General features: G+C 33.9%; 1 long non-coding RNA gene across 1 annotated transcript; it reads right to left on the reverse strand.

Annotated features, from left to right (window-relative positions):
• Window positions 1-19,435: 19,435 nt before the first annotated feature.
• LOC126954485 (uncharacterized) lies at window positions 19,436-21,098 on the reverse strand. The gene is made up of 3 exons (XR_007725612.1): window positions 21,004-21,098; window positions 20,791-20,891; window positions 19,436-20,357 (listed from the first exon to the last, which is right to left on the reverse strand). It is a non-coding gene; the product is annotated as an uncharacterized LOC126954485 (long non-coding RNA).
• Between the last annotated feature and the right edge of the window lie 1,660 nt (window positions 21,099-22,758).

The following is a 22,758-nucleotide window of genomic DNA, read 5'->3' on the forward strand; positions in this document are numbered from 1 at the left end:
GGCTGGCACCGGTTGTTCCTTTCCATGTTTAGTGCTTCCTTCAGGGTCTCTTGTAAGGCAGGCCTAGTGGTGACAAAATCTCTAAGCATTTGCTTATCTGTAAAGGATTTTATTTCTCCTTCACTTATGAAACTTCGTTTGGCTGTATATGAAATTCTGGGTTTAAAATTCTTTTCTTTAAGAATGTTGAATATTGGCCCCCACTCTCTTCTGGCTTGGAGAGTTTCTGCCGAGAGATCTGCTGTTAGTCTGATGGGCTTCCCTTTGTGGGTAACCCGACCTTTCTCTCTGGCTGCCCTTAAGATTTTTTCCTTCATTTCAACTTTGGTGAATCTGGCAATTATGTGTCTTGGAGTTGCTCTTCTCGAGGAGTATCTCTGTGGTGTTTTCTGTATTTCCTGGATTTGAAGGTTGGCCTGCCCTACTAGGTTGAGGAAGTTCTCCTGGATGATATCCTGAAGAGTGTTTTCCAACTTGGTTCCATTTTCCCCCTCACTTTCAGGCACCCCAATCAGACGTAGATTTGGTCTTTTTACATAATCCCATACTTCTTGCAGGCTTTGTTCATTTCTTTTTCTTCTTTTTTCTTTTGGTTTCTCTTCTCGCTTCATTTCATTCATTTGATCCTCAATCGCAGATACTCTTTCTTCCAGTTGATCGAGTCAGTTACTGAAGCTTGTGCATTTGTCACGTATTTCTCGTGTCATGGTTTTCATCTCTTTCATTTCATTTATGACCTTCTCTGCATTAATTACTCTAGCCATCAATTCTTCCACTTTTTTTTCAAGATTTTTAGTTTCTTTGCGCTGGGTACGTAATTCCTCCTTTAGCTCTGAGAAATTTGATGGACTGAAGCCTTCTTCTCTCATCTCGTCAAAGTCGTTCTCTGTCCAGCTTTGATCCGTTGCTGGCGATGAGCTGCGCTCCTTTGCCAGGGGAGATGCACTCTTATTTTTTGAATTTCCAGCTTTTCTGACCTGCTTTTTCCCCATCTTTGTGGTTTTATCTGCCTCTGGTCTTTGATGATAGTGATGTACTGATGGGGTTTTGGTGTAGGTGTCCATCCTGTTTGATAGTTTTCCTTCTAACAGTCAGGACCCTCAGCTGTAGGTCTGTTGGAGATTGCTTGAGGTCCACTCCAGACCCTGTTTGCCTGGGTATCAGCAGCAGAGGCTGCAGAAGTTAGAATATTTCTGAACAGCGAGTGTACCTGTCTGATTCTTGCTTTGGAAGCCTCCTCTCAGGGGTGTACTCCACCCTGTGAGGTGTGGGGTGTCAGACTGCCCCTAGTGGGGAATGTCTCCCAGTTAGGCTACTCAGAGGTCAGGGACCCACTTGAGCAGGCAGTCTGTCCCTTCTCAGATCTCAACCTCCCTGTTGGGAGATCCACTGCTCTCTTCAAAGCTGTCAGACAGAGTCGTTTGCGTCTGCAGAGGTTTCGGCTGCCTTTGTTATTGCCCTGTCCCCAGAGGTGGAGTCTACAGAGACAGGCAGGTTTCCTTGAGCTGCTGTGAGCTCCACCCATTTCGAGCTTCTCAGCAGCTTTGTTTACCTACTTAAGCCTCAGCAATGGTGGGCGCCCCTCCCCCAGCCTCGCTGCTGCCTTGCCGGTAGATCACAGACTGCTGTGCTAGCAATGAGGGATGCTCCGTGGGACCCTCCCGGCCAGGTGTGGGATATGATCTCCTGGTGTGCCTGTTTGCTTAAAGCGCAGTATTGGGGTGGGAGTTACCCAATTTTCCAGGTGTTGTGTGTCTCAGTTCCCCTGGCTAGGAAAAGGGATTCCCTTCCCCCTTGCGCTTCCCAGGTGAGGCAATGCCTCACCCTGCTTCAGCTCTCGCTGGTCGGGCTGCAGCAGCTGACCAGCACCGATCGTCCGGCACTCCCCAGTGAGATGAACCCAGTACCTCAGTTGAAAATGCAGAAATCACCGGTCTTCTGTGTCGCTCGCGCTGGGAGTTGGAGACTGGAGCTGTTCCTATTCGGCCATCTTGCTCCGCCCTAATTTTTTAAGTTCTTTTGATTTTTTCTATACTTTGTTAATTAATTGATTAATTGTACCACAATTGCCTATAGTATTATAGCCATGATTGGAATAGGAACTGGACTGTATATAGTTTGACAGGTAGAGAAGTAATATTGTAAGATGAGAAAAAAGGTAACAAATAATTAAATGTGAGATAACTTGTATAATGAATTTAAAAATTGTAATTAAATTTAGAAGTAAAATAAATGCTGATATAGATAAATTTGATAAGAAACACAGAGCAATTTTCAGCACTATGGACTTATCTTAAAAAGGGCAAATGGATATCATTTTAAAACATTAATTAGAACTTTGGGTCTGCTTTCCCTCATGCCCTATTAGTGGTAAATTCCTTATTAGCTCCCTTTTAATATGTACATGCCAGTTTAATAATTTCAAAACCCCTAGAGTTTTTTCGTTTGAAAGTTATTTTGATCGTTCTAAATGAGAAGCAGAAAGAATCAGTCTTTCCCAGTTATTGCTTCTTTTTGTCTCATCAGTTCTGTAACCAGACCCACATATATTTTCTAGAGGTCTTCTTGGGGCAGACTTGACCCTACGTCCTCCACACATGAACAACAAAATTAAAGTTATCTACTAGCATTTATATGATTTACCATGTTTCTCCAAATCATAGCCAGCCTGTGTGCCTGTGCTTGAGTCAAGAGCCTCAGCACATCATGGGCTAAAGTTAATTTTAAGTGCAGGGCTTTTCCAAGCTGTGCAGCCTTGTTTAGTATGAAATTTCCACTTAATAAGGTTTTCTTAACTAGACTGTTTGAATACTTTTCCTCCGAGTTCTTGAACTCATTGTACAAATTTTTCCACGTTTCATCTTCAATTAGGTCAGCATAAAATGCATTTACAAAATCAAAGTTTATTGTCACATCTTAATTCTAGGATGGTAGGTGTGTACCTTCTCTACATTTGCATAAAAAAGAGGACATTTGGGGAAGACATAAAAATAAAAAACAAAACACAAAAGTTAAGTTAAACATGATAACAATTTGCAAAATTGTCTTATTTGAAAATAAAACTATAATAATTTAAGGATATTCTAAAACCAATTTAGAATATCAATTTGTTGAAGAAGAATATATTTTTATATATTAAGATTTATAGAAGTTAAAATTTTTGTCTGAGCAGTTCAATATATTTTTATGATGATAAATTATATAAATTCTAGCAGAAAATCATATTATATGATTATGGTTTATTTAAGGATTCTAGGAAAATATTTAATATAAAAAATACTCCTATTGTTATGCATACAGAACATAGTCATCTACCATTCATAGTTCAAGCAGGAGCTACTAAGAATATTAGTTTGGATAACTCAATATCAATATTGATATCCATTGTAAATATATACAATAGAAGCCACTAATCTTACAAAAAAGAAATAAAATTACTGAATTTTTTTTACAAACAACATTTCATAATAAGATTTATTTCTGGGCTATAGTGTTAATTCTAAAAAATGAAAAAATTTGTAAGAAAACATATGACATAATTTTGACCTATTGAAATATTATTAAATGTGCTATTAATTCAATAGTCATGAAAGCCCTTATATGAAAAGAAAGTATTGTTCATGGCAGTTACAGAGAACACATTGGTATGACTCCTTCAGGATATTTATAATAAATATGAAGCAAGATTTGACTGAGAATACTGAAGAAAACATTTATTTAATTTTTTGAAACAGCTCTGAATAGATGAACAGCACTTATTTAGGTTATTTATTCTCTTTTGCTTCCTTTCTCCTTTCCTTCTTTTCTGTCGTAGAAGAGCCAAGCAAGTAACCCAAATGCATGAAATGGAACAGGTGTAATAAAATTAAGTAGTGGAGAAATTCTGGTAAAATGAAGCATCTGAATTTTGCTTGTAAAGGTCAGCATCTTAAGTCTATTCAGTATAAACTGCCTCCATCATATTTGATGTTTATCAAGATAAACCAAAAATACAAGATTGCAAAATTAAATATTGAAATAGTCAACTGTGGGCAATGTTCTCACTTAAAAAACAAGGAAGGAAGCAAACAAACAAACAAACAAACAAAAAACACATTTTGCTGGCCCAAACTGAAAGCTAAAGTAACTCTGGAAATGTATTTGAATCAGTTACTGTAAATTTATAATTTTGCTTTAGGAAGTAGACAGTAGGATAAACCATTGAAGTGTTTCTATCTTGTTTTAATGTAGTTCCAATACTTATAAATATGTGGCTTGGACATTTTAGCTTCTTTATTTTTAAAACAGAACAAAAATAGACATCATGTTGATTTGAGTACTAAATGGGATAGAATTAATAAAGCATATATGGTAGTGCTTAGTACATTAGTAAATACTTGATAAGTAAGTGGTAGCTATTATTATTGCTTGCCAAACAACTTTACAGAGGTATCCAAAAATTCAAAATCCCATCATGTCTTCAGAGTTATTTCTGTTTGCCAGATGTCCTTGCTTAGAAACTAATAGGAAGTACACACCAAAATTTGACATTTAGATGTTTCATTCAACTTATTTGTCTTCTAGTTTAAAAATACTTATGAAAATTCTTCATGTATTTTTTTAAAATATTAAAAGATAAATAGCAAAACAAAATATAAAGTGTTATTTAATGAATTCAAATTCACAAAACCACTTATTATCCTAAAATACCTTAAATAGTTCTTATACTGCCCTCCCTAATAAACTCTACCTTCTTGCTCTGCAGGCAATCACCTGCCTGTGCTTCATTTATTTTTCCTGTGTTTCATGTTTATGATTCCTATATATTTTTACTTTCTTCTAATATTCAGTTACTAATTCTAAAAAAAAGGTGATATTTTTGCCTGTTTTTAACTCTAAATAGTTTTATAATTTCATTATATCATTTCCTAATATTTGATTCAAACTTGGGTGATTCATAATATTAATTTGCATTAATTATCAGTGACGTACTATATCTCACTGTGTAAAAATAGCTTGAATTATATTTTGATTCTCTACTGATAGATATATAGGTCAAATCTAGGGTTAAAAAAATGCCAAAAATGTTGCTATAAGTACTCTTACATGTTTCACTGTGTATGCATGTGTGAGAATTTTTCCACAATATATACACAGAGGTACCTTTGCTGGATCAATAGCAACTGTGCATATTCACATTTTAGGTACTTCCAAGTTTTCTCCAAAGTGGTTTTACAGTATATATGTTTACCAGCACTATAAATGGTAAATGAAATTTATCTTTATTACCCTTGGTAGTATCATATATTTTCTTATTTACCAGTCTAATCATTGGTGAGATGGAATCAGCATTGATAAACCTATTCATGATTTCTCTTTTCTTTCTTCAAATTACCTTATATTTAGGCTACTCTGCTACTGGAATACTTTTCCATTTAATATCTTTCTTTGTATTATCATTAGTTTTGAATGTTAATACTTTTTGAATTATAAACATCTTATTTTTTCTCCTAGTAGCGCTTTCCTATTTGTAATTGTATATTTTGAAGAATGGTGTTTTACACTTTGTCATCAACTTAATATTTTTATTTAAGTGTAGCTCTACTTTAAATCATGTTTGTATCATTGGTTAGCCTAAGCTGATAAATATTCTACTGTATTACCTTCTAAAAGTTTTTGACCTTTTACTTTCTATCTAATTCTTTCAGATATCAAATAATTCCACATATATTATACATTTCCCATGAAGTTTTTATTTACATTGAATGAATTTGTAGTTCTTTAACCATGTGAAACATTTCATTTTGAGATATTCCAATAAAAATATTATGTATAACTTTTATCAGTATGTTTTTGCTCATTCTTGCATATGTTAATTTTTTTGGCTATTAAATTTTCTAAGTGGAAACTTTTTGGTAAAATTTTTATTTCTGTTTTAACCGACTATCTGATTGAAAAACAACTAAAATGTCTACAGACGGATTAAAGAATTACACAGAGAAATACAACTTTAGTGAAGTAGATCCATATGTCACCAAATAGCTTAAAACTAACTTGTTTTAAAAACAAGTCAATGTGACTACTTAAAAATTTTGTCCAGATAATTGCAGGGATACCACTTTGAAATAATCTAACTTAAAATCATACATTTATGTACATAAAAGTAAATCTGGTATCAATGAAAACACTAAAAACTCAAAAACAATCTAACTTCTAAAATTATTCTAAAATAGTATAAGAATATATTTTATATATGCTTGTAATGTAGGAAGGCTCTTTAAAAGCGTGACACAATTCATAAAGGGAAGAATGTTTAAAGATAAATACTGATTAATTGATTATTAAGCCAGATTCAGGTAACTCTACTACTAATTTACGCAATTATATAATGAATCTTTGAGGCTTAGATGCTAATACATATGAAGTATCTAAAATAAAAACTAATAAATTCCTTGTAATTGGTTTACATTTATTTCAGCAAAAATCATATATTACTTTTTTTTTTTTAAAAAAAGCATGTGTTAGTGTTCAGTATGCTATTCTGTAAGTAAGTGAAAGTATGTTTGAAAATGGTAACGATGGAGAAAAATTACTTTTTTAATTTATTTTATTCAGCTGCATTTTACTTAAAACTAAACACACACAAATTACAGATAGAGTCCAATGAGTTTTTAAGAAATTTATTGAGCTATAATTAACATATTAAAAGTTGAAAATATGTAAGATAAATTATTAGATACGCTCTGACATAATTTTACATCCATGAGATCATCATTATTATCAAGATAGTGAACATATAAATCCACAAAATATTTCCTCATGACTACTTTTAATAATCCCTTTTGCAATTATTGTCTCTCCTAATAAGCGTCATAGCTAGACAACTGCAGATCATCTTTCAGTATTGTATATTACTGTATATTGTATTTTGGTGCATTCAAAAATTTTATATAAATGGAATCATATAAGGTGAACTATTTTTGGTTAGCATTTTTGCTTTACAGCAAAATTCTTTTGAAATTCATTCATGCTGTTGCATGTGTCAGTAGCCCAACGTTTTTATTGCTGAGCATAATTTAGCTCTGGATATATGGATATATCACACAATTACTTGTTAATGAATATCTGGGTCATGCCCAGGTTTTAGCTATTACAGAGAAAATGCCCATGAACATTTATACACAACAATTTCCTTTTCATTTTTCAAGGTGGAAATATCTAGAAGATACATGACTAGATTACATGGTAAGCATAGGTTTACTTTTTTAAGAAATTGTCAGTCTATTTTACAAAGTGGTTGTCAATCAAAAGTATATTACAGTTTCAATTCCTCCATTTTGTTGCCTATACCTGGTAGGGTCAATATTTTTTTTCACTTTGGACATTGTAATAACTATCAGTAGTATTTCTTTGTGGTTTTCAATTCTTTAATGACTACAAATGTTAAAATATTTTCATATACTTATTTGTCATCCATGTCTTCTATCTTCTATCCATGATGTCGTTTTCGATCTTCTGCCTTAAAAAAAATGGGTGATTTGTTTTATTTTTGATTTTTGACAGCTTTTATATATTCTTTATGAAAGTAATTTTTTAATGTGTTGGGGCTCCTTACGACCACCGTTAGGATTAATTATTAACTATAATGATTCACAGGTCTTAGAAAAGATGTTACATTCACAGTTAGTTTATTACAATGAAAAGATACAGATTAAAATCAACAAAGGAGAAAAAAAAAAAGCCCATGGGGAAAAAATGTAGAAGACATAAGGTACAAGCTTTCAGGTGTTCCCACAAGAACACACATAATTCTCCCAGCAACAATATTGGACAACATATTGAAGTGTTGTCAATCAGAGAAGCTCACTTAAGTTTTCGTCTCCAGGGTTTTTACGAGGCATCAGTCATAGGGTAGTGCCTATGTGAATGATTTCAGCTACTCAGACTCCAGCATCTGTCAGAATAAACACAGCCATTCACCGTAAATTATATTGTTAGGCTAAACCTATCTGGACAAATGAGCACAGCATGGTCCAAGGCCTCAGACACTCAAAATCAGCTGTTCACTGTACTCTAAAGCCAAAGATATATAGAAACATTGTCATCATACAGAATATATTAAGGGCTCACAGGTTATCTCCCAAAAATCAGCCAAGTGCCAGTTCTAAAGACAAACATTAGTCCTGATGAGATAAAACCTTCTTGGCCAATAAGATGTATGCTATTTAAATATTTTCTCAGTCCATGGCTTTTAAAAAAATATTTTTAAATGCCCTTTTTCCACTCCTATTAAACATAGTATTGAAAGTTCTGGCCAGGGCAATCAGGCAAGAGAAAGCAATAAAGTGTATTCAAATAGGAAGATAGGAAGTCAAATTGTCTCTGTTTGCAGATGACAAGATGGTATATTTAGAAAACCCCATCATTTCAGTCCAAAATTTCCTTAAGCTGATAAGCAACTTCAGTAAAGTCTCAGGATACAAAATCAATATGCAAAAATAACAAGCATTCCTATACAGCAATAACAGACAAACAGAGAGCCAAATCATGAGTGAACTCCCATTCACAATTGCTACAAAGAGAATAAAATGCCTAGGAATACAATTTACAAGAGATGTGAAGGATCTCCTCAAGGAGAACTACAAACCACTCCTCAAGGAAATAGGAAAGGACACAAACAAATGGCAAACTGTTCTGTGCTCATGGATAGGAAGCATCAATATCATGAAAATGGCCATACTGCCAAAGTAATTTATAGATTCAATGCTATCTCCATCAAGCTACCATTGACTTTCTTCAAAGAATTAGAAGAAACTACTTTAAATTTCATATGAAACCAAAAAAGAGCTCGTATAGCCAAGGCAATCCTAAGCAAAAAGAACAAAGCTGAAGGCCTCACGCTACCTGACTTCAAAATATACTACAAGGCTACAGTAACCAAAACAGCATTATACTGGTACCAAAACAGATATGTAGGCCAACAGAACAGAACAGAGACCTCAGAAATATTGTCGCACATCTACAACTGTCTGATCATTGACAAACCTGACAAAAACAAGCAATGGGGAAAAGATTCCATATTTAATAAATGGCATTGGGAAAACTGGCTAGCCCTATGTGGAAAACCGAAACTGGACCGCTTCTTTATATCTTACACAAAAATTCATTCAAGATACATTAAAGACTTAAATGTAAGACCTGAAACTATTAAAACCCTAGCAGAAAACCTAGGCAATACCATTCAGGACAAAGGGATGGGCAAAGACTTCATAACTAAAACATCAAAAGCAATAGCATCAAAAGACAGAATTGATGAATGGGATCTAATTAAACTAAAGAGCTTATGTACAGCAAAAGAAACTATTATCAGAGTGAACCGATGATCTACAGAAAGGGAGAAAATTTTTGCAATCTATCCATCGGGCAAAGGGCTAATATCCAGAATCTACAAGAAACTTAAACAAATTTACAAGAAAGAATACAAACAACCCCATCGAAAAGTGCTCAAATGATATGAATAGACACTTCTCAAAAGAAGACATTTATGTGGCCAAAAAACATGTGAAAAAAAGTTCACAATCATTGGTTATTAGGGAAATGCAAATCAAAACTACAATGAGATACCATCTCCAGTTAGAATGGTGATCATTAAAAAGTCAGGAAACAACAGATGCTGGAGAGGATGTGGAGAAATAGAAGCACTTTTACACTGTTTTTGGGAGTGTAAATTTGTTCAACCACTGTGGAAGACAGTGTGGTGATTCTTCAAGGATCTGGAATCAGAAATACCATTTCACACAGCAATCCCATTACTAAATAGAAAAAGGATTATGAATCATTTTACTATAAAGACACATGCACACATATGTTTATTGCAGCACTGTTCACAATAGCAAAGACTTGGGACCAACCCAAATGCCCATCAGTGATAGACTGGATAAAGAAATGTGGCACATATACACCATGGAACACTATGCAGCCATAAAAAAGGATGAGTTCATGTACTTTGCAGGGACATGGATAAAGCTGGAAACCATCATTCTCAGCAAACTAATTCAGGAATAGAAAACCAAACACCGCATGTTCTCACTCATAAGTGGGAGCTGAACAGTAAGAACACATGAACACAGGATGGGGAACATCACACCCCGGGGCCTGTCAGGGAGTGGTGGGCTTGGGGAGGGATAGTATTAGGAGAAATACCTAATGTAGATTATGGTTTGAAGGGTGCAGCAAACCAGTATGATACGTGTACACCTATGTAACAAACTTGCATGTTCTGCACATGTATCCCAGAACTTAAAGTATATTAAAAAAAAAAAAAAAAAGAGTAAAAACTTTCACTTTTGAAGAAGTTCAAGTTGATACTTTATTTTACAAATTAAATGTTTAATGTCATATACAACACTTATTTGCTTCAACTAAGGTCACAAAGATTTACCTTATGTTTGTCTCTAGGATTTTAATACATTCAGGTTGGCTTTTTATTAATGTTTATGTATTTTACAAGCTATGAATCAAATTTATTTTTGTATTGCTTATAAATACCCAATTGTTTTACATTTCTTCTTTTGAAAACTCTTTCATTTCTTCAAAGCTGATACTTTCCTTAATGAATAGACTTGCTTTAAAAAAAAAATTAACTATATATGTAAATCTGTTTTTGTATTTTCTATGCTGTTCTGTTGATCTATTTACTCTTTCTTGAGGATAATATCACACTGTAAAAACCATACTTCAAAACCAAGAACATGGTATATCTCCCCAAATTTTGTCTTTTATTTGAGATATCCGGAAAGCATATAGGTCTAGAAATTGAAATTTGTTCTACGTATATTAGTTAGTCTTCAAGTAGAAATGATGATGGAAAAGATTGTAGAGATCAAAATTACCTAAGGAGAATGTATACCATGAAAGAGTAAAAAGCATTTTGTGCAGATCTCTGATGTAGCTTACACACCTAGAGGAAGATTAAATGAAAATGAATTTAAAATTCTGTAATAAATTTTTAGGAGCTAAATTAGGACACTGTGGTGTTACAGAATCTAAAGAACTATTCTGAGCTGCTTTTGAAAAATAAACATAAAAGTTACCAATCTGTATGATTGAATTTTGTAACATTATCTCACTGAATACACATATTCTACAAAAAAAAAAAAAATTTGTAACCTTATCATTTGGGACTCACTTTATGTAGCAGATCTAAGCACTCATACATTCTTACATATGTTCACATCTATTAATTATCTATTATATTTTCAATGACATTTTCTTATTCTAATAAAAGCATGCTCAATTTTAACTATTTGTGTTAACTTATTTTGGAGATTCAAGATATTTTTGTTGTTGTTTATATCATTTTATTTTATTTTCTTTAAGTTCTAAGATACATGTGCAGAATGTGCAGGTTTGTTACATAGATATACTTGTGCCATGGTGGTTTGCTGCCCCTATCAAACCGGCACCTAGGTTTTAAGCCACATGCATTAGATGTCAGTCCTAATGCTCTCCCTCCCCTTTCCCCTTTCCCCCTACCCTCAACAGGCCCCAGTGTGTGTTGTTCCCCTCCCTGTGTCAATGTGTTCTCCTTGTTCAACTCTCATTTATGAGTGAGAACATGTGGTGTTTGGTTTTCTGTTCCTGTGTTAGTTTGCTGAGGATGGTGGTTTCCATGTTCCTACAAAGGATATGATCTCATTCTTTATATGGCTGCATAGTATTCCATGGTGTATATGTACCACATTTTCTTTATCTATCACTGATGGGCATTTGGGTTGGTTCCATGTCTTTGCTATAATAAATAGTTCTGCAATAGGCTGAGCACAACAGCTCACGCCTGTAATCCCAGCACTTTGGGTGGCCGAGGCAGGTGGATCACGAGGTCAGGAGATCGAGACCATCCTGGCTAACATGGTGAACCCCGTCTCTACTAAAAATACAAAAAGAAAAATTAGCCGGGCGTGGTGACGGGCACCTGTAGTCCCAGCTACTGGGGAGGCTGAGGCAGGAGAATGGTGTGAACCCGGGAGGCAGAGCTTGCAGTGAGCAGAGATGGTGCCACTGCATTCCAGCCTGGGTGACAGAACGAGATCTGTCTCAAAAAAAAAAAAAAAAGAAAAAGAAAAAGAAATGAATAAATAGTGCTGCAATAAACATATATGTGCATGTGTCTTTATAGTAGAATGATTTATATTCCTTTGGATATATACCCAGTAATGAGACTACTGGGTTATGGTAGTTCTGATTTTAGATCCTTGGGGAATCTCCACATTGTCTTCCCCAGTGGTCGAACTAATTTTAATTCCCACCAACAGTGATTCAAGGTATTTTTGATGGTTTGTTTGTTTTGCGTTTAATTTGTTTTTGTAAAGGGAGAAAAGTTTGGGCTTAAGGAATAGCATAACGCTTTCAACTTTTAGTTATTTCTTCTTTTTATTCCTCAAATAATGTCATTTTGTCATAGATCTCTGAAAATGATCTTGAAAACTTCCCATAAAAATCAACAGAACTTATGATGTTCAGAGCATAAGAAATAAATGTCACCTTACAAGATTCATCAAAATAAGCTTAGATGAAATTTTAATTGCCATACTCAAGCCACTTAAATACTTAAATAAGACATTCTCACTTGTTTCTACAGTGATACATAGTGTTGAAAATTGTTTTGACTGCACACTCAAATTATTACAATTCAACTTTATTCAACATCATAAATTGAAAGGATATCAAGTGGATCTTTGTAGTTCCCAATTAGGATTGAAAATAACTTCTGACCAAATTAGTAGTGTAGAGACTTATGGAATGAAGTCAATTTAAAACAGAGAAATTTTTTTTGAGTTAACAATAAGAGAGAGTTTGTTGCAATAAAATTCTTCGAAATTTTAGATATGAAATTGGTACAAAAACTTAATAAAAATTAATCTGCTTGATTTTTTGTGTCAATGTCACAAATAATAGAAATATGGTCTCATTTTTCCTAAATATTTTGTTCATACTCTTTAATAATACTGTAAAATGTACTTAAACTACATAAGAATCTTCTAGTAAAATAAAATGCAACATTTCACTCAGAAGTAAAACATTTTCAAAATAGTGTCCAACAATTGCTTCGAGAGGGTGACAACCTATGAACACACCATTCTAAATGTTTCCACCCTAATTGACTTTATATTTATTTATTTATTTATTTATTTTTGAGACAGAACCTTGCTCTGTTGCCCAGGCTGGAGTGCAGTGGTGTGATCTCGGCTCACTGCAACCCACGCCTCCTGGGTCCAAGTGATTCTCCTGCCTCAGCCAACCAAGTAGCTGGGATTAGAGGCAAATACTTCAATGCTCAATTAATAATAATAATGATAATAATTATTATCATTATTATTATTATTTTAGTAGAGATGGGTTTCACCATGTTGGCCAGGCTGGTCTCGAACACCTGACTTCAAGTGATTTGCCCGCCTCAGATTCCCAAAGTGCTAGAATTACAGGCATAAGTCACCATGCCTGGTCTCCCCTAATTAGCTTTTTTAATCCTCTCTACATCATCACAAGATAGGTGTTACTATGATCACTATTTTACAGGTGAACATATGAGGCACAGAGAGGTTAAGGAGGAACAGGGTGATCTGCTACAACTCTTCAGCGGGGCATTCTGGGAAGGACTGTCTAACTTGTGAGAGGCAAGGGGACTATTTATAGCCTATGTATTCCTTTAAAGTAACAGACATATGTCAAGAATAAATATTACAGAATATTTCTAGCTACAATCTAGAAATAGGAAACAGTATCAGCACCATATTGGCAGATGACAGTAGGATTAAATTAAACAGGAATGACTAGGTAACTCAACCTTTATTCACTGCATTTAAAAGAAAAGTACGTCTTGGAGCTGAATTAAGTAACCTGGGATAAATTCTCTAAAAATCCCTAAGTGAAGCAGGATTACATATTAACATGTTATACTAGAAACAGAGTCTGAGAAAGGAATTTGGCACTGGAATCTACACTGGGAAAAATTAAATTATCCATAAATGTTTTTTAGTTTATCTTGAAAAAGGCATAGTTCCAAAAACTCCAGAAACACTGCTAGGCCCTCCAATAATATGTGTGATCTTTAAGACGAGAGTGGAAATAGAGGCCCGCATAACATATGTATAAATATTTTAACATTATAAACCAAACTACTCCAATAATCTGGCCTGTATTTCTACCTAGGTTCTCAATGGCCCACTTCCTGACCACCACCCTCTGGAGTCCAAAGGAGCTTTGCTTATTCCCAATGTTATTCCTGTAGATCAGCCAAAGAAGAGCAAAGAGTCGTCTATCTCACACAATCATGTTCAGGAAATGATCAGGTCAAGATGTGGAGTGAGCAAGCCTTTCTCTTTGGTGCCACATTTCTGACCAGTATTTCAAGGTACTTCTAAACACACAAAGACTATTACAAGAGGGAGGAAGGAAGGAAGGTCAGTTATCTGAAGAACTCAGGCTAGCTAGAAGTCCAAATGTGGTGTGATGGGGGCCATCACATCTCAACAGAAACAGTTTTATCTCTCTGTTAAGCCTGACAGGGCTTGTGATTTTTTTTTTTTTTTCCTCCACTCAGCCATAGAATCTCAGCTACATATCCTCTAGCCTAGAGTAGTCAAATCGGCTCATCTCTCTTTCATACCAAACTTTCAAAAACAAAACAAAACAAACAAAAAAATACACTTTTGTTATTGGAATAAATGAGAAGAATGTATTTGTGTTTAAATATTTGTGATACATGAACCATCAAAAGCCTCGCTGCTAATGAAGGCAATTATTTAGGTTTACTTAATCTGTTAACTTATCAGTTAATAACTGCTATTTATTCTGCTAGAAATTCCCAATGGTACAATGGTTTGTGGCTGTAGCTCCTTCCGTGCTTTGTACATCTTACTTGTGGTAGGCAGAATCATGGCTCTCCATGAACGATATGATTTGGCTCTGTCCCCACCCAAATCTCACCTTGAATTGTAATAATTCCCACATGTCAAGAATGGGGTCAGATAGAGATAATTTAATCATGGGGATGGTTTGCCCCATGCTGTTCTTGTGGTAGTGAATAAGTTTCATGAGATCTGGTGGGTTTATAAATGGGAGTTCCCCTGCACAAGCTGTCTTGCCTGCCACCACGTGGGATGTGACATTGCTTCTCATTCACTTTCCACCATGATTTTGAGGCCTCCCCAAACATGTGGAATTGTAATTAAACCTCTTTCTTTTATAAATTACCCAGTTTCAACTGTGTCTTTATTAGTGTGAGAACAAACTAATAAAACGGGTATCCACAGTCTAGTCCCCAGAATTTGTGAATGTTAGTTGCATGGCAAAGGAAATTTGAAATTGTAGACTGAATTAAGGTTGTTAATCAGTTGATATTAAGATAGGAAAGTTATTCTGGATTATTCTGATGGGACCAAAATAATCAGAAGGACATTTATAAGTGGAAGAAGGAAGCAGAAGAAGTTAGAGTGATGAGATGGGAGCTCATAAACTGCCATTGCTGGCCTTTTAAAACAATTTAAATCTTGTTTTATGACACATAATAATTGTACATATTTATGGAATATAGTGTGATGTTTCAACATGTGTATGTATTGTTTAAATATTGAATCAGGATATTCAACATAATCTTCACTTCATACATCTTTGATATCTTTATGCTGAGAGCACTCAAAATCCTCTCTTCTAGCTATTTTGAAATATACAACACAATATTGCTAACCATAGTCACCCTGACTCCATTCCTTATTTTAAGAATGGGGGAGAGGACTCTGAGTAAAGGAATGCAAACAGCCTCTGGGCTGTGTAAAACCAAAGGAAACAAACTCTTCCCATGCACCCCCCAGAAAAAACAATCCTGGCAATATATTGTTTTTTACCATGGTGTGATCAAGTCAGATTTCTGACTTACAGAACTGTAACATAATAAATCTGTATTGTTTAAGCTACTACATTTGAAGTAATTTTACTAAAACTTGAAAGGAATTTACATTTTGGTTTTAAAGTTCTTTATTTTTGAAACTTTAGACAGAGATCAACAAATCCTCAACAAAAGATAGCTCAATTTTTACCTTTGAAAAAGGAATTATGTTACATATCTGTAAGAATGAATAACTACAGCACAGAAAAATACTCATAAATAATATATTATTTGAAATCAGGAGTCTAATAAGAGAAAATGCAAATGAGCCCTTTTCTATGAGATGTAGATAAACTATATGAAAAAAATATGTGTGATAAGAGGTATGTGTTCTGAGTTAATATATATAATTATAAAATCTGAAAAAATTGCAACAGGAACAATAAACAAGGAAATTGAAATCACAAAACAATCAATGAATTTGAAGATCATTCGGAGAAATGCTTATATCATCTTAAGATTAATTTATTGCCGGGCGCGGTGGCTCAAGCCTGTAATCCCAGCACTTTGGGAGGCCGAGACGGGCGGATCACGAGGTCAGGAAATCGAGACCATCCTGGCTAACACGGTGAAACCCCGTCTGTACTAAAAAATACAAAAAACTAGCCGGGCGACGTGGCGGGCGCCTGTAGTCCCAGCTACTCAGGAGGCTGAGGCAGGAGAATGGCGTAAACCTGGGAGGCGGAGCCTGCAGTGAGCTGAGATCCGGCCACCGCACTCCATCCTGGACGACAGAGCGAGACTCCGTCTCAAAAAAAAAAAAAAAAAAAAAAAAAAAAAAAAAAAAAAAAAAAAAGATTAATTTGTTCTAAAAGTGCACCAGTGATAGTATTATAAGAAAAAATAAACTCATTATCATTTTTTACTGTATTTGTTTTTTAAGACAGAGATTGGTACTAATTCAGTAATGGAAAACTAATTACAAAATTTGTTCTGTGGTAAGTTTGGAAAACAAGGCATGGCATGGAAAGAGCATATAATAAAATAATTTGGCATAAAGGCCATTTGAAAGAGATTAATTATAGTGATGAAACACGTCATCATTGTAACTGTGTAACATCATATTGTAACTGTGTAACCAACAGTTACAATACAAATGAAAGTTAAAAAATAATATTATTAAGGTGAAATTTCAATGTGCTTAGTAATAAATAATGGGAATAAGAATTATCCAGTATGTACTGAATGCTACAAGAATTATATAAGTCTAATGAGCATGATGATTTTGAACTTAAGTAAATTCTATGTGCTTAACTATTTTATGGTTTATAGATTTAGGACTTCTGAATGCATTTTTTTTTTTTTTTTTTTTTTTTTTTTTTTTTTTGCTGTTATGGGATATTATGAATTCATCTCAGTAGACTTTTGCTTACAAGACATAGCATTAATTTATTCTATTGATTTTTTTTTTTTTATTTTCCTAAAAATGTGTAAGCTCTGATTTCTTGGACTAAAAGGTATCTATTTACATAGTGAAAGGCCAAGCCTTATAAAGATCCTGCCAGTATTCAATCCTATTCTTGTTTTTTTGTTTCAATGTGTTGCTAGTTATCTTATCTCAGTGTATTGCATTTATATAATTTCATATTTGATTAAAATACCTAACCTATGAGACATATTAACATAAGCAACATATGTAAGCACACAACCCAATTTAAACAGAAGAACAGCATCAATAATTTTGCAGTCATCTTTCACTCTTTTTCAGCCACACAGAGGCAACTACACTCTTAATTTTGTGTTTAGAGTCCTCTCTTAATAGACTGATTGTACATGATTAAAGGTCTATCTTTACATCAAGAGAGCCTGTGTTTGGATCTTGTTCCCCCCACTTATGACCCTTTTGAATTTATTCTTAAGCTTTATCCCTCCTTCCTTTATGGAAATTTGAGTATTTTAGGAAAAGTTTAAAAAATAGAAACTTTAAAGTAGACTGATAAAATCTAATGTTTTTAGATACAGAAGTGAGAAGCTGAATACGGGTGAAGCATGATAGACTGTGGGAAGAACAGAATTTCTTGTGTGTGACTGCTCATTCAATAGGCTCTATTTTTTAAAGACCTGAACAGGTTATAGCTATTGGTTATCTACAAGCAAAATTCTCAAATATGAAAATGAAAGTCTGACAAATAAGATATTAATGCCATTTTCACTTAAAAAATAGAACAAGCGAAAGAGAGAAATAAAAGCAGTAGCTCAGTAAAGAACATCCTCTATTTGCCTTACACATAAGCCATTTCAGAGGCCATATCTGCAAAACTAGGAAGAAACTGCTAAGTGTTAAAACATTTCAACCAATCACTTTAAGAAAAGCAGAGAAAGCAAATCACTCTAGTGGATAAAACAGGTGAGACTGAAGTTGCTATAGTTGTCATCTTTTTAAAAATAATCTATTTGTTTTGAAGAAAATTCCAATAGAAAGGTGTTTTCATTTTTAAATATATCTCTCTTCAGATACTATTTAACACTCAATGTGCTAATAATGTCAAAAATTGTTAAATGCATATATGTCTGTATTTCAAATAGGATAGTTTGTCAAGTCAGGTTTTCCAAGAAGCTGACACTATGTAATTATAAGTTGCTCAAAAGATTATGAGAGGAATGTTATTTAAAGATTAAGAAGAGAAAGCAGATCTAAGTGCAGGGAGTCTTCAGTGATGCAAGCCTGGCCTCTGTCAAAGGAGAGGGACAAGGAAGAAAGATGAGAGTGAAAGAGTCACAGCCTGAAGCACAGTTCAGGAAATTTTGGCCAGGACAGTAGGAGTCTCCAGTCCAAAGTCTTCTGTTGGAAGATTATCACAAATCTTAAAAATGACTTTCATCAAAACTCCCAGTATGCTCAGACATTGCCCAGGTACAGACTGAGAAAATACGACCTGAGTGCAAAGACAGTCATACGACCAGAAAAACAGTAGCTGGGGCTTCCTGTCATCCATGCTCACTGAAGCAAGAGTTGTGAGTGATGACCACATATATCAAATGTCTCTATGAAAAAAACAAACAAAAAAAACAACCCAACCAAGTGAAACTCCAAAATGATAACCGTTAATGCTTATTAGATGACATAAGTGTTAGATTGGATATTTTATTTAATATTTAATCATTATATATGCACATATTTATGGGCATGTGAGCTTAATTTCTGTTTTTAAATTCAGAATGCTTCAATAATAACATTGCATTTTATATAATTCTGATTTTCTTTTTTAAAATCAGCTCAAAAGGAGAAGCTAAAATATTCAGCTTTAATTTCACCAGTAGATTTTTAATGTTTTGTAATCATAATGTTTAATTTGTGCTGTTCTTAGAACTTTAATTATGAAGCTAAATTGTACTAATACCCATTAGGTACTTCTTAATTGAAGGCACATCATATGTCTGATGTGGCAGTACTAATTGGTGTAATTAAATTCTAATATGCTTCAGTAGCCTAATTTTTAAAAGTGAATAAAAAGCTGATAGAAATAAGTCAGTTCTTGAAGCTGCATAGTTGTATAATACATACACGTGTTTGCATTTGTAACATGCACATTTATTCAGAACAGACAACTCATTAATTTATTCCAAAATAATTTCACCTGATAACTTGAAATAGAGTAAAACAAATTGGTCAGGTAAATATACATGTGACTTAAAAAGAAACAGCCGTATAGTTTAGCCACAAGGACAATGTATTTCTCTTTTACAAATTCTTAGTTAGGTCAAATTCTCTGAAAGTCACTACATATCTTTACTGTGATGTGTTTTGTGTGAAGTTACAATCTATTTGTAAATTACATCACTGGTTTGTCTGAGCAGAGGTAGATCAGAGGTAAGCTCCTGTGCTGCTAAAACAGTCTCCTAAAAACAGCAAGAAAATAATTTTTACATGTTCAAAAATACTCATTTATTTATATTCCCAAATTTTCTTTTATTCAATATAACATAGATAATTTAAAAATAAGTAGAATATTTTATTATCTATATTTTATTTTTATACTTCTAGTTAAATTAATAGTGGAACATTATATATCTATTAAATGTTTTAAATTACATGGAATTAAAATATCAAAGTTAATTATGTTATAATTTTTTAATTTCAGAAACCTTCTTTAAAAATCTTACTGTTTTATTTTAAAAAATCGTATAGAAATTGTGGTCAGATGTAAACTGTGACTCTGAGCACAAATCCCAATGCTGTTGCCAATTTTATTCCAATTTTTGTGTTCACACACAAAATGTAGTTTCTCTTTTATTGAGTTTTAGAAATCTCTAAGATTTACGTATATGGATATACACTCAGGTCTAGCTTCATGTTCCTGTGACCTGTGTGGTCACACAAGGACCCATGCACATAACGACCTCCTACTTGGTCTAATGCTCTGCTGTTGCCATCTTGAAGTACTTAACACTTTGGACGAGGTACAACATCCATTTCATTTTGCACTGGGCCCTGCAAATTATGTAGACAGTCATATATGACTCCAGTATTTTCCTACCACCAGACATTTTAATGTACTGAAGAGATAAAAAACTAATGATTAAAAGTTTTAAAAGAATATTTTAAAGAGTGTTTGTTTATTTGTTTGTTTTTTAATCTTAGATGTCTCAAGTTTGCCTTCCATTAGATAATGCAGTAAGGAACCCCCAGTTTACAACACAGGGCAGGCAGGAAGACAACCAATTCAATGGGATCTATGTCCTGTGCAGTCACCACCAGCTGAGCCTTCTTTTTCTCCACTAAGGTGGTGACAGTGTTAACCCCCGTTAGAAGGACAGGTGATCTCTTAGTGGGAATGTCGCCTTTGCTTTCTTCTCAGTCCAGGCCAACAGTCTCTGCTGCTTCTCTTGCTTTTTCTCTGGTCTGTACTTGCCAGCTAGCTTACCCCATTGAATAGCTGCTTGGTGGTCCAAGGCCCTGGTGAGCTGGTTAACTACAGAAGTCACTTTCAGCGGCTTATAGAGGATGGCTCTCTGCTGCTGCAACCTAGTATAATGGGGCCATTTGGCAAAGCAAGTGACGTCCCTTTTGGGCTGGATGTTCTGTCCAATGCCAAAATGTTCTGTCCAGTACCAAATTTTTCAAACAGAAGATTCACCACTTTCATGGTCTCCTGCTTTTTCCAGACAGCAAGGGTCAGCGCCACCTTCTTCCCTTTGGCCTTCTTTCCTTTTGGCACCTTGGGTGGCTGGAGAAGAGAATAATATCTTGAGAGAAAAATAAGTTGAAGCCAGAGGTAAAACTGAATATTGGTAATATATTTTTATTTTAGGGTTGCTTTCATTTTAGAAAGTAATTCATAGTGTTATTTTTTTAAAAAGCATATATCAGAGTTCCCTAATACATTTCAAACTTAAAAGTACATTTAATTTCATAAGAGAAGTGAAATGTTTCATGAATATATTTTAAAGATAGGAAAACTAGAACATAATTTGGAATAAAACTAATATTTAAAGTAATCTGGAGATAGGACTCATATCTTTTAATAGAACATGCTTTCTAATAAGCTAGTGATTTTTCAAAGTTTTCTAAAACACTTTTCTCAAACCATATTTAACCTAGAAGTAGAAACAAATAAAAGACATAAAATTAGATTAATTTTGTTGTAACTCAGTTGGCTCTAAAGATTATAGTTAGGAAGTGATTACATTAAGCTGTACATATGCAGCATTCTAGCAAATTTCAATGCAGTAGACAAAATCTATAAATAATGTGAAACACATATTAACATGTTAAGCATAAGATGCATTCATTGTCTTCAACAGAATAGTTCTGTATTAATTTTTAAAATGTAATACAATTTGACTTTAAAAACTGAAAAATCATATTCCATTAAGAAAAAAATTATAAGTATTGCAAAAAGATGAGGAAAATACCTATAATAATAAATTTCAACTATAACAATTTTGTTTTATATACTACTGGTTAGCTTTCCATATGTCCAAGCATTACAGGACTTTTTATTAAACCTAATCCTCACAAGAACATTGCTTTAAGTGATATTCCAGAGTGGTAGTCCTTTAAACCATTAGAACAATTTGTGAAATCACTAAAAATACTAGGGGAAATATTCAAAAAATGACAATTGTGCCATTATTTCTCCTCTTCAAAGAGACTATCATAACTAAAACTCTGTGCCTCATGTTCCTGTTTATTTCTGTCACTTTCAAGTCTCAGAGGTATTATCAGACTTTCATCACTATATGACTCTGTTTTTCCAACAGAATCAATCATCTATCCCTTATCTAACATACTGATAGATCTTGAATACTTACATTCTGATTAGCAAATTCTTTTTCATTTTTAATAAAAACTTGAACTCCTGATGTGTCTGGAAAATATAACCCCTTCAATAGCCCTTTCAATGTGTTGCTACTTTTTTGCTCACCTCATCTTCACCTGCCTAATAATGAGGAGGCTGGGTATATACAATTTCAGTTAATTTGTAGTTATCAGTCTATTATAGTTCTTTCCTTCTGAAAACCAACAAATAAATAAACCAATAAGCATCATCAATAAACTTTGCCAGTTTATGGTTCATAATGTAGGTCTACACTAAGTTTTCCATTCAACTGCTTTTTCAGACCTTTTTTTGGTCTCTTTCTCCTTTATGACAACTTTTGCTTTTGGCTTTCAAAGACATTCTCTCCATTATAAACTCTGTCATTATTCTCTATTGTGCTTACCTCAAACTGGTAACTCTTTCAAATCTTACCTGTCAGTTTCTTGACCACCATGCATGTTAATAACATTTCTTCTCTATTTTAGACACCAAATATTTCTCAATATTAAAAAAAAAAAATTCTACTCTCTGGTCCTCTCTACCTCCCATTTCATCCAATATCACTTGTTC

This window comes from Macaca thibetana, chromosome 5 (genome assembly GCF_024542745.1).
Source record: "Macaca thibetana thibetana isolate TM-01 chromosome 5, ASM2454274v1, whole genome shotgun sequence".
NCBI lineage: Eukaryota > Metazoa > Chordata > Mammalia > Primates > Cercopithecidae > Macaca > Macaca thibetana.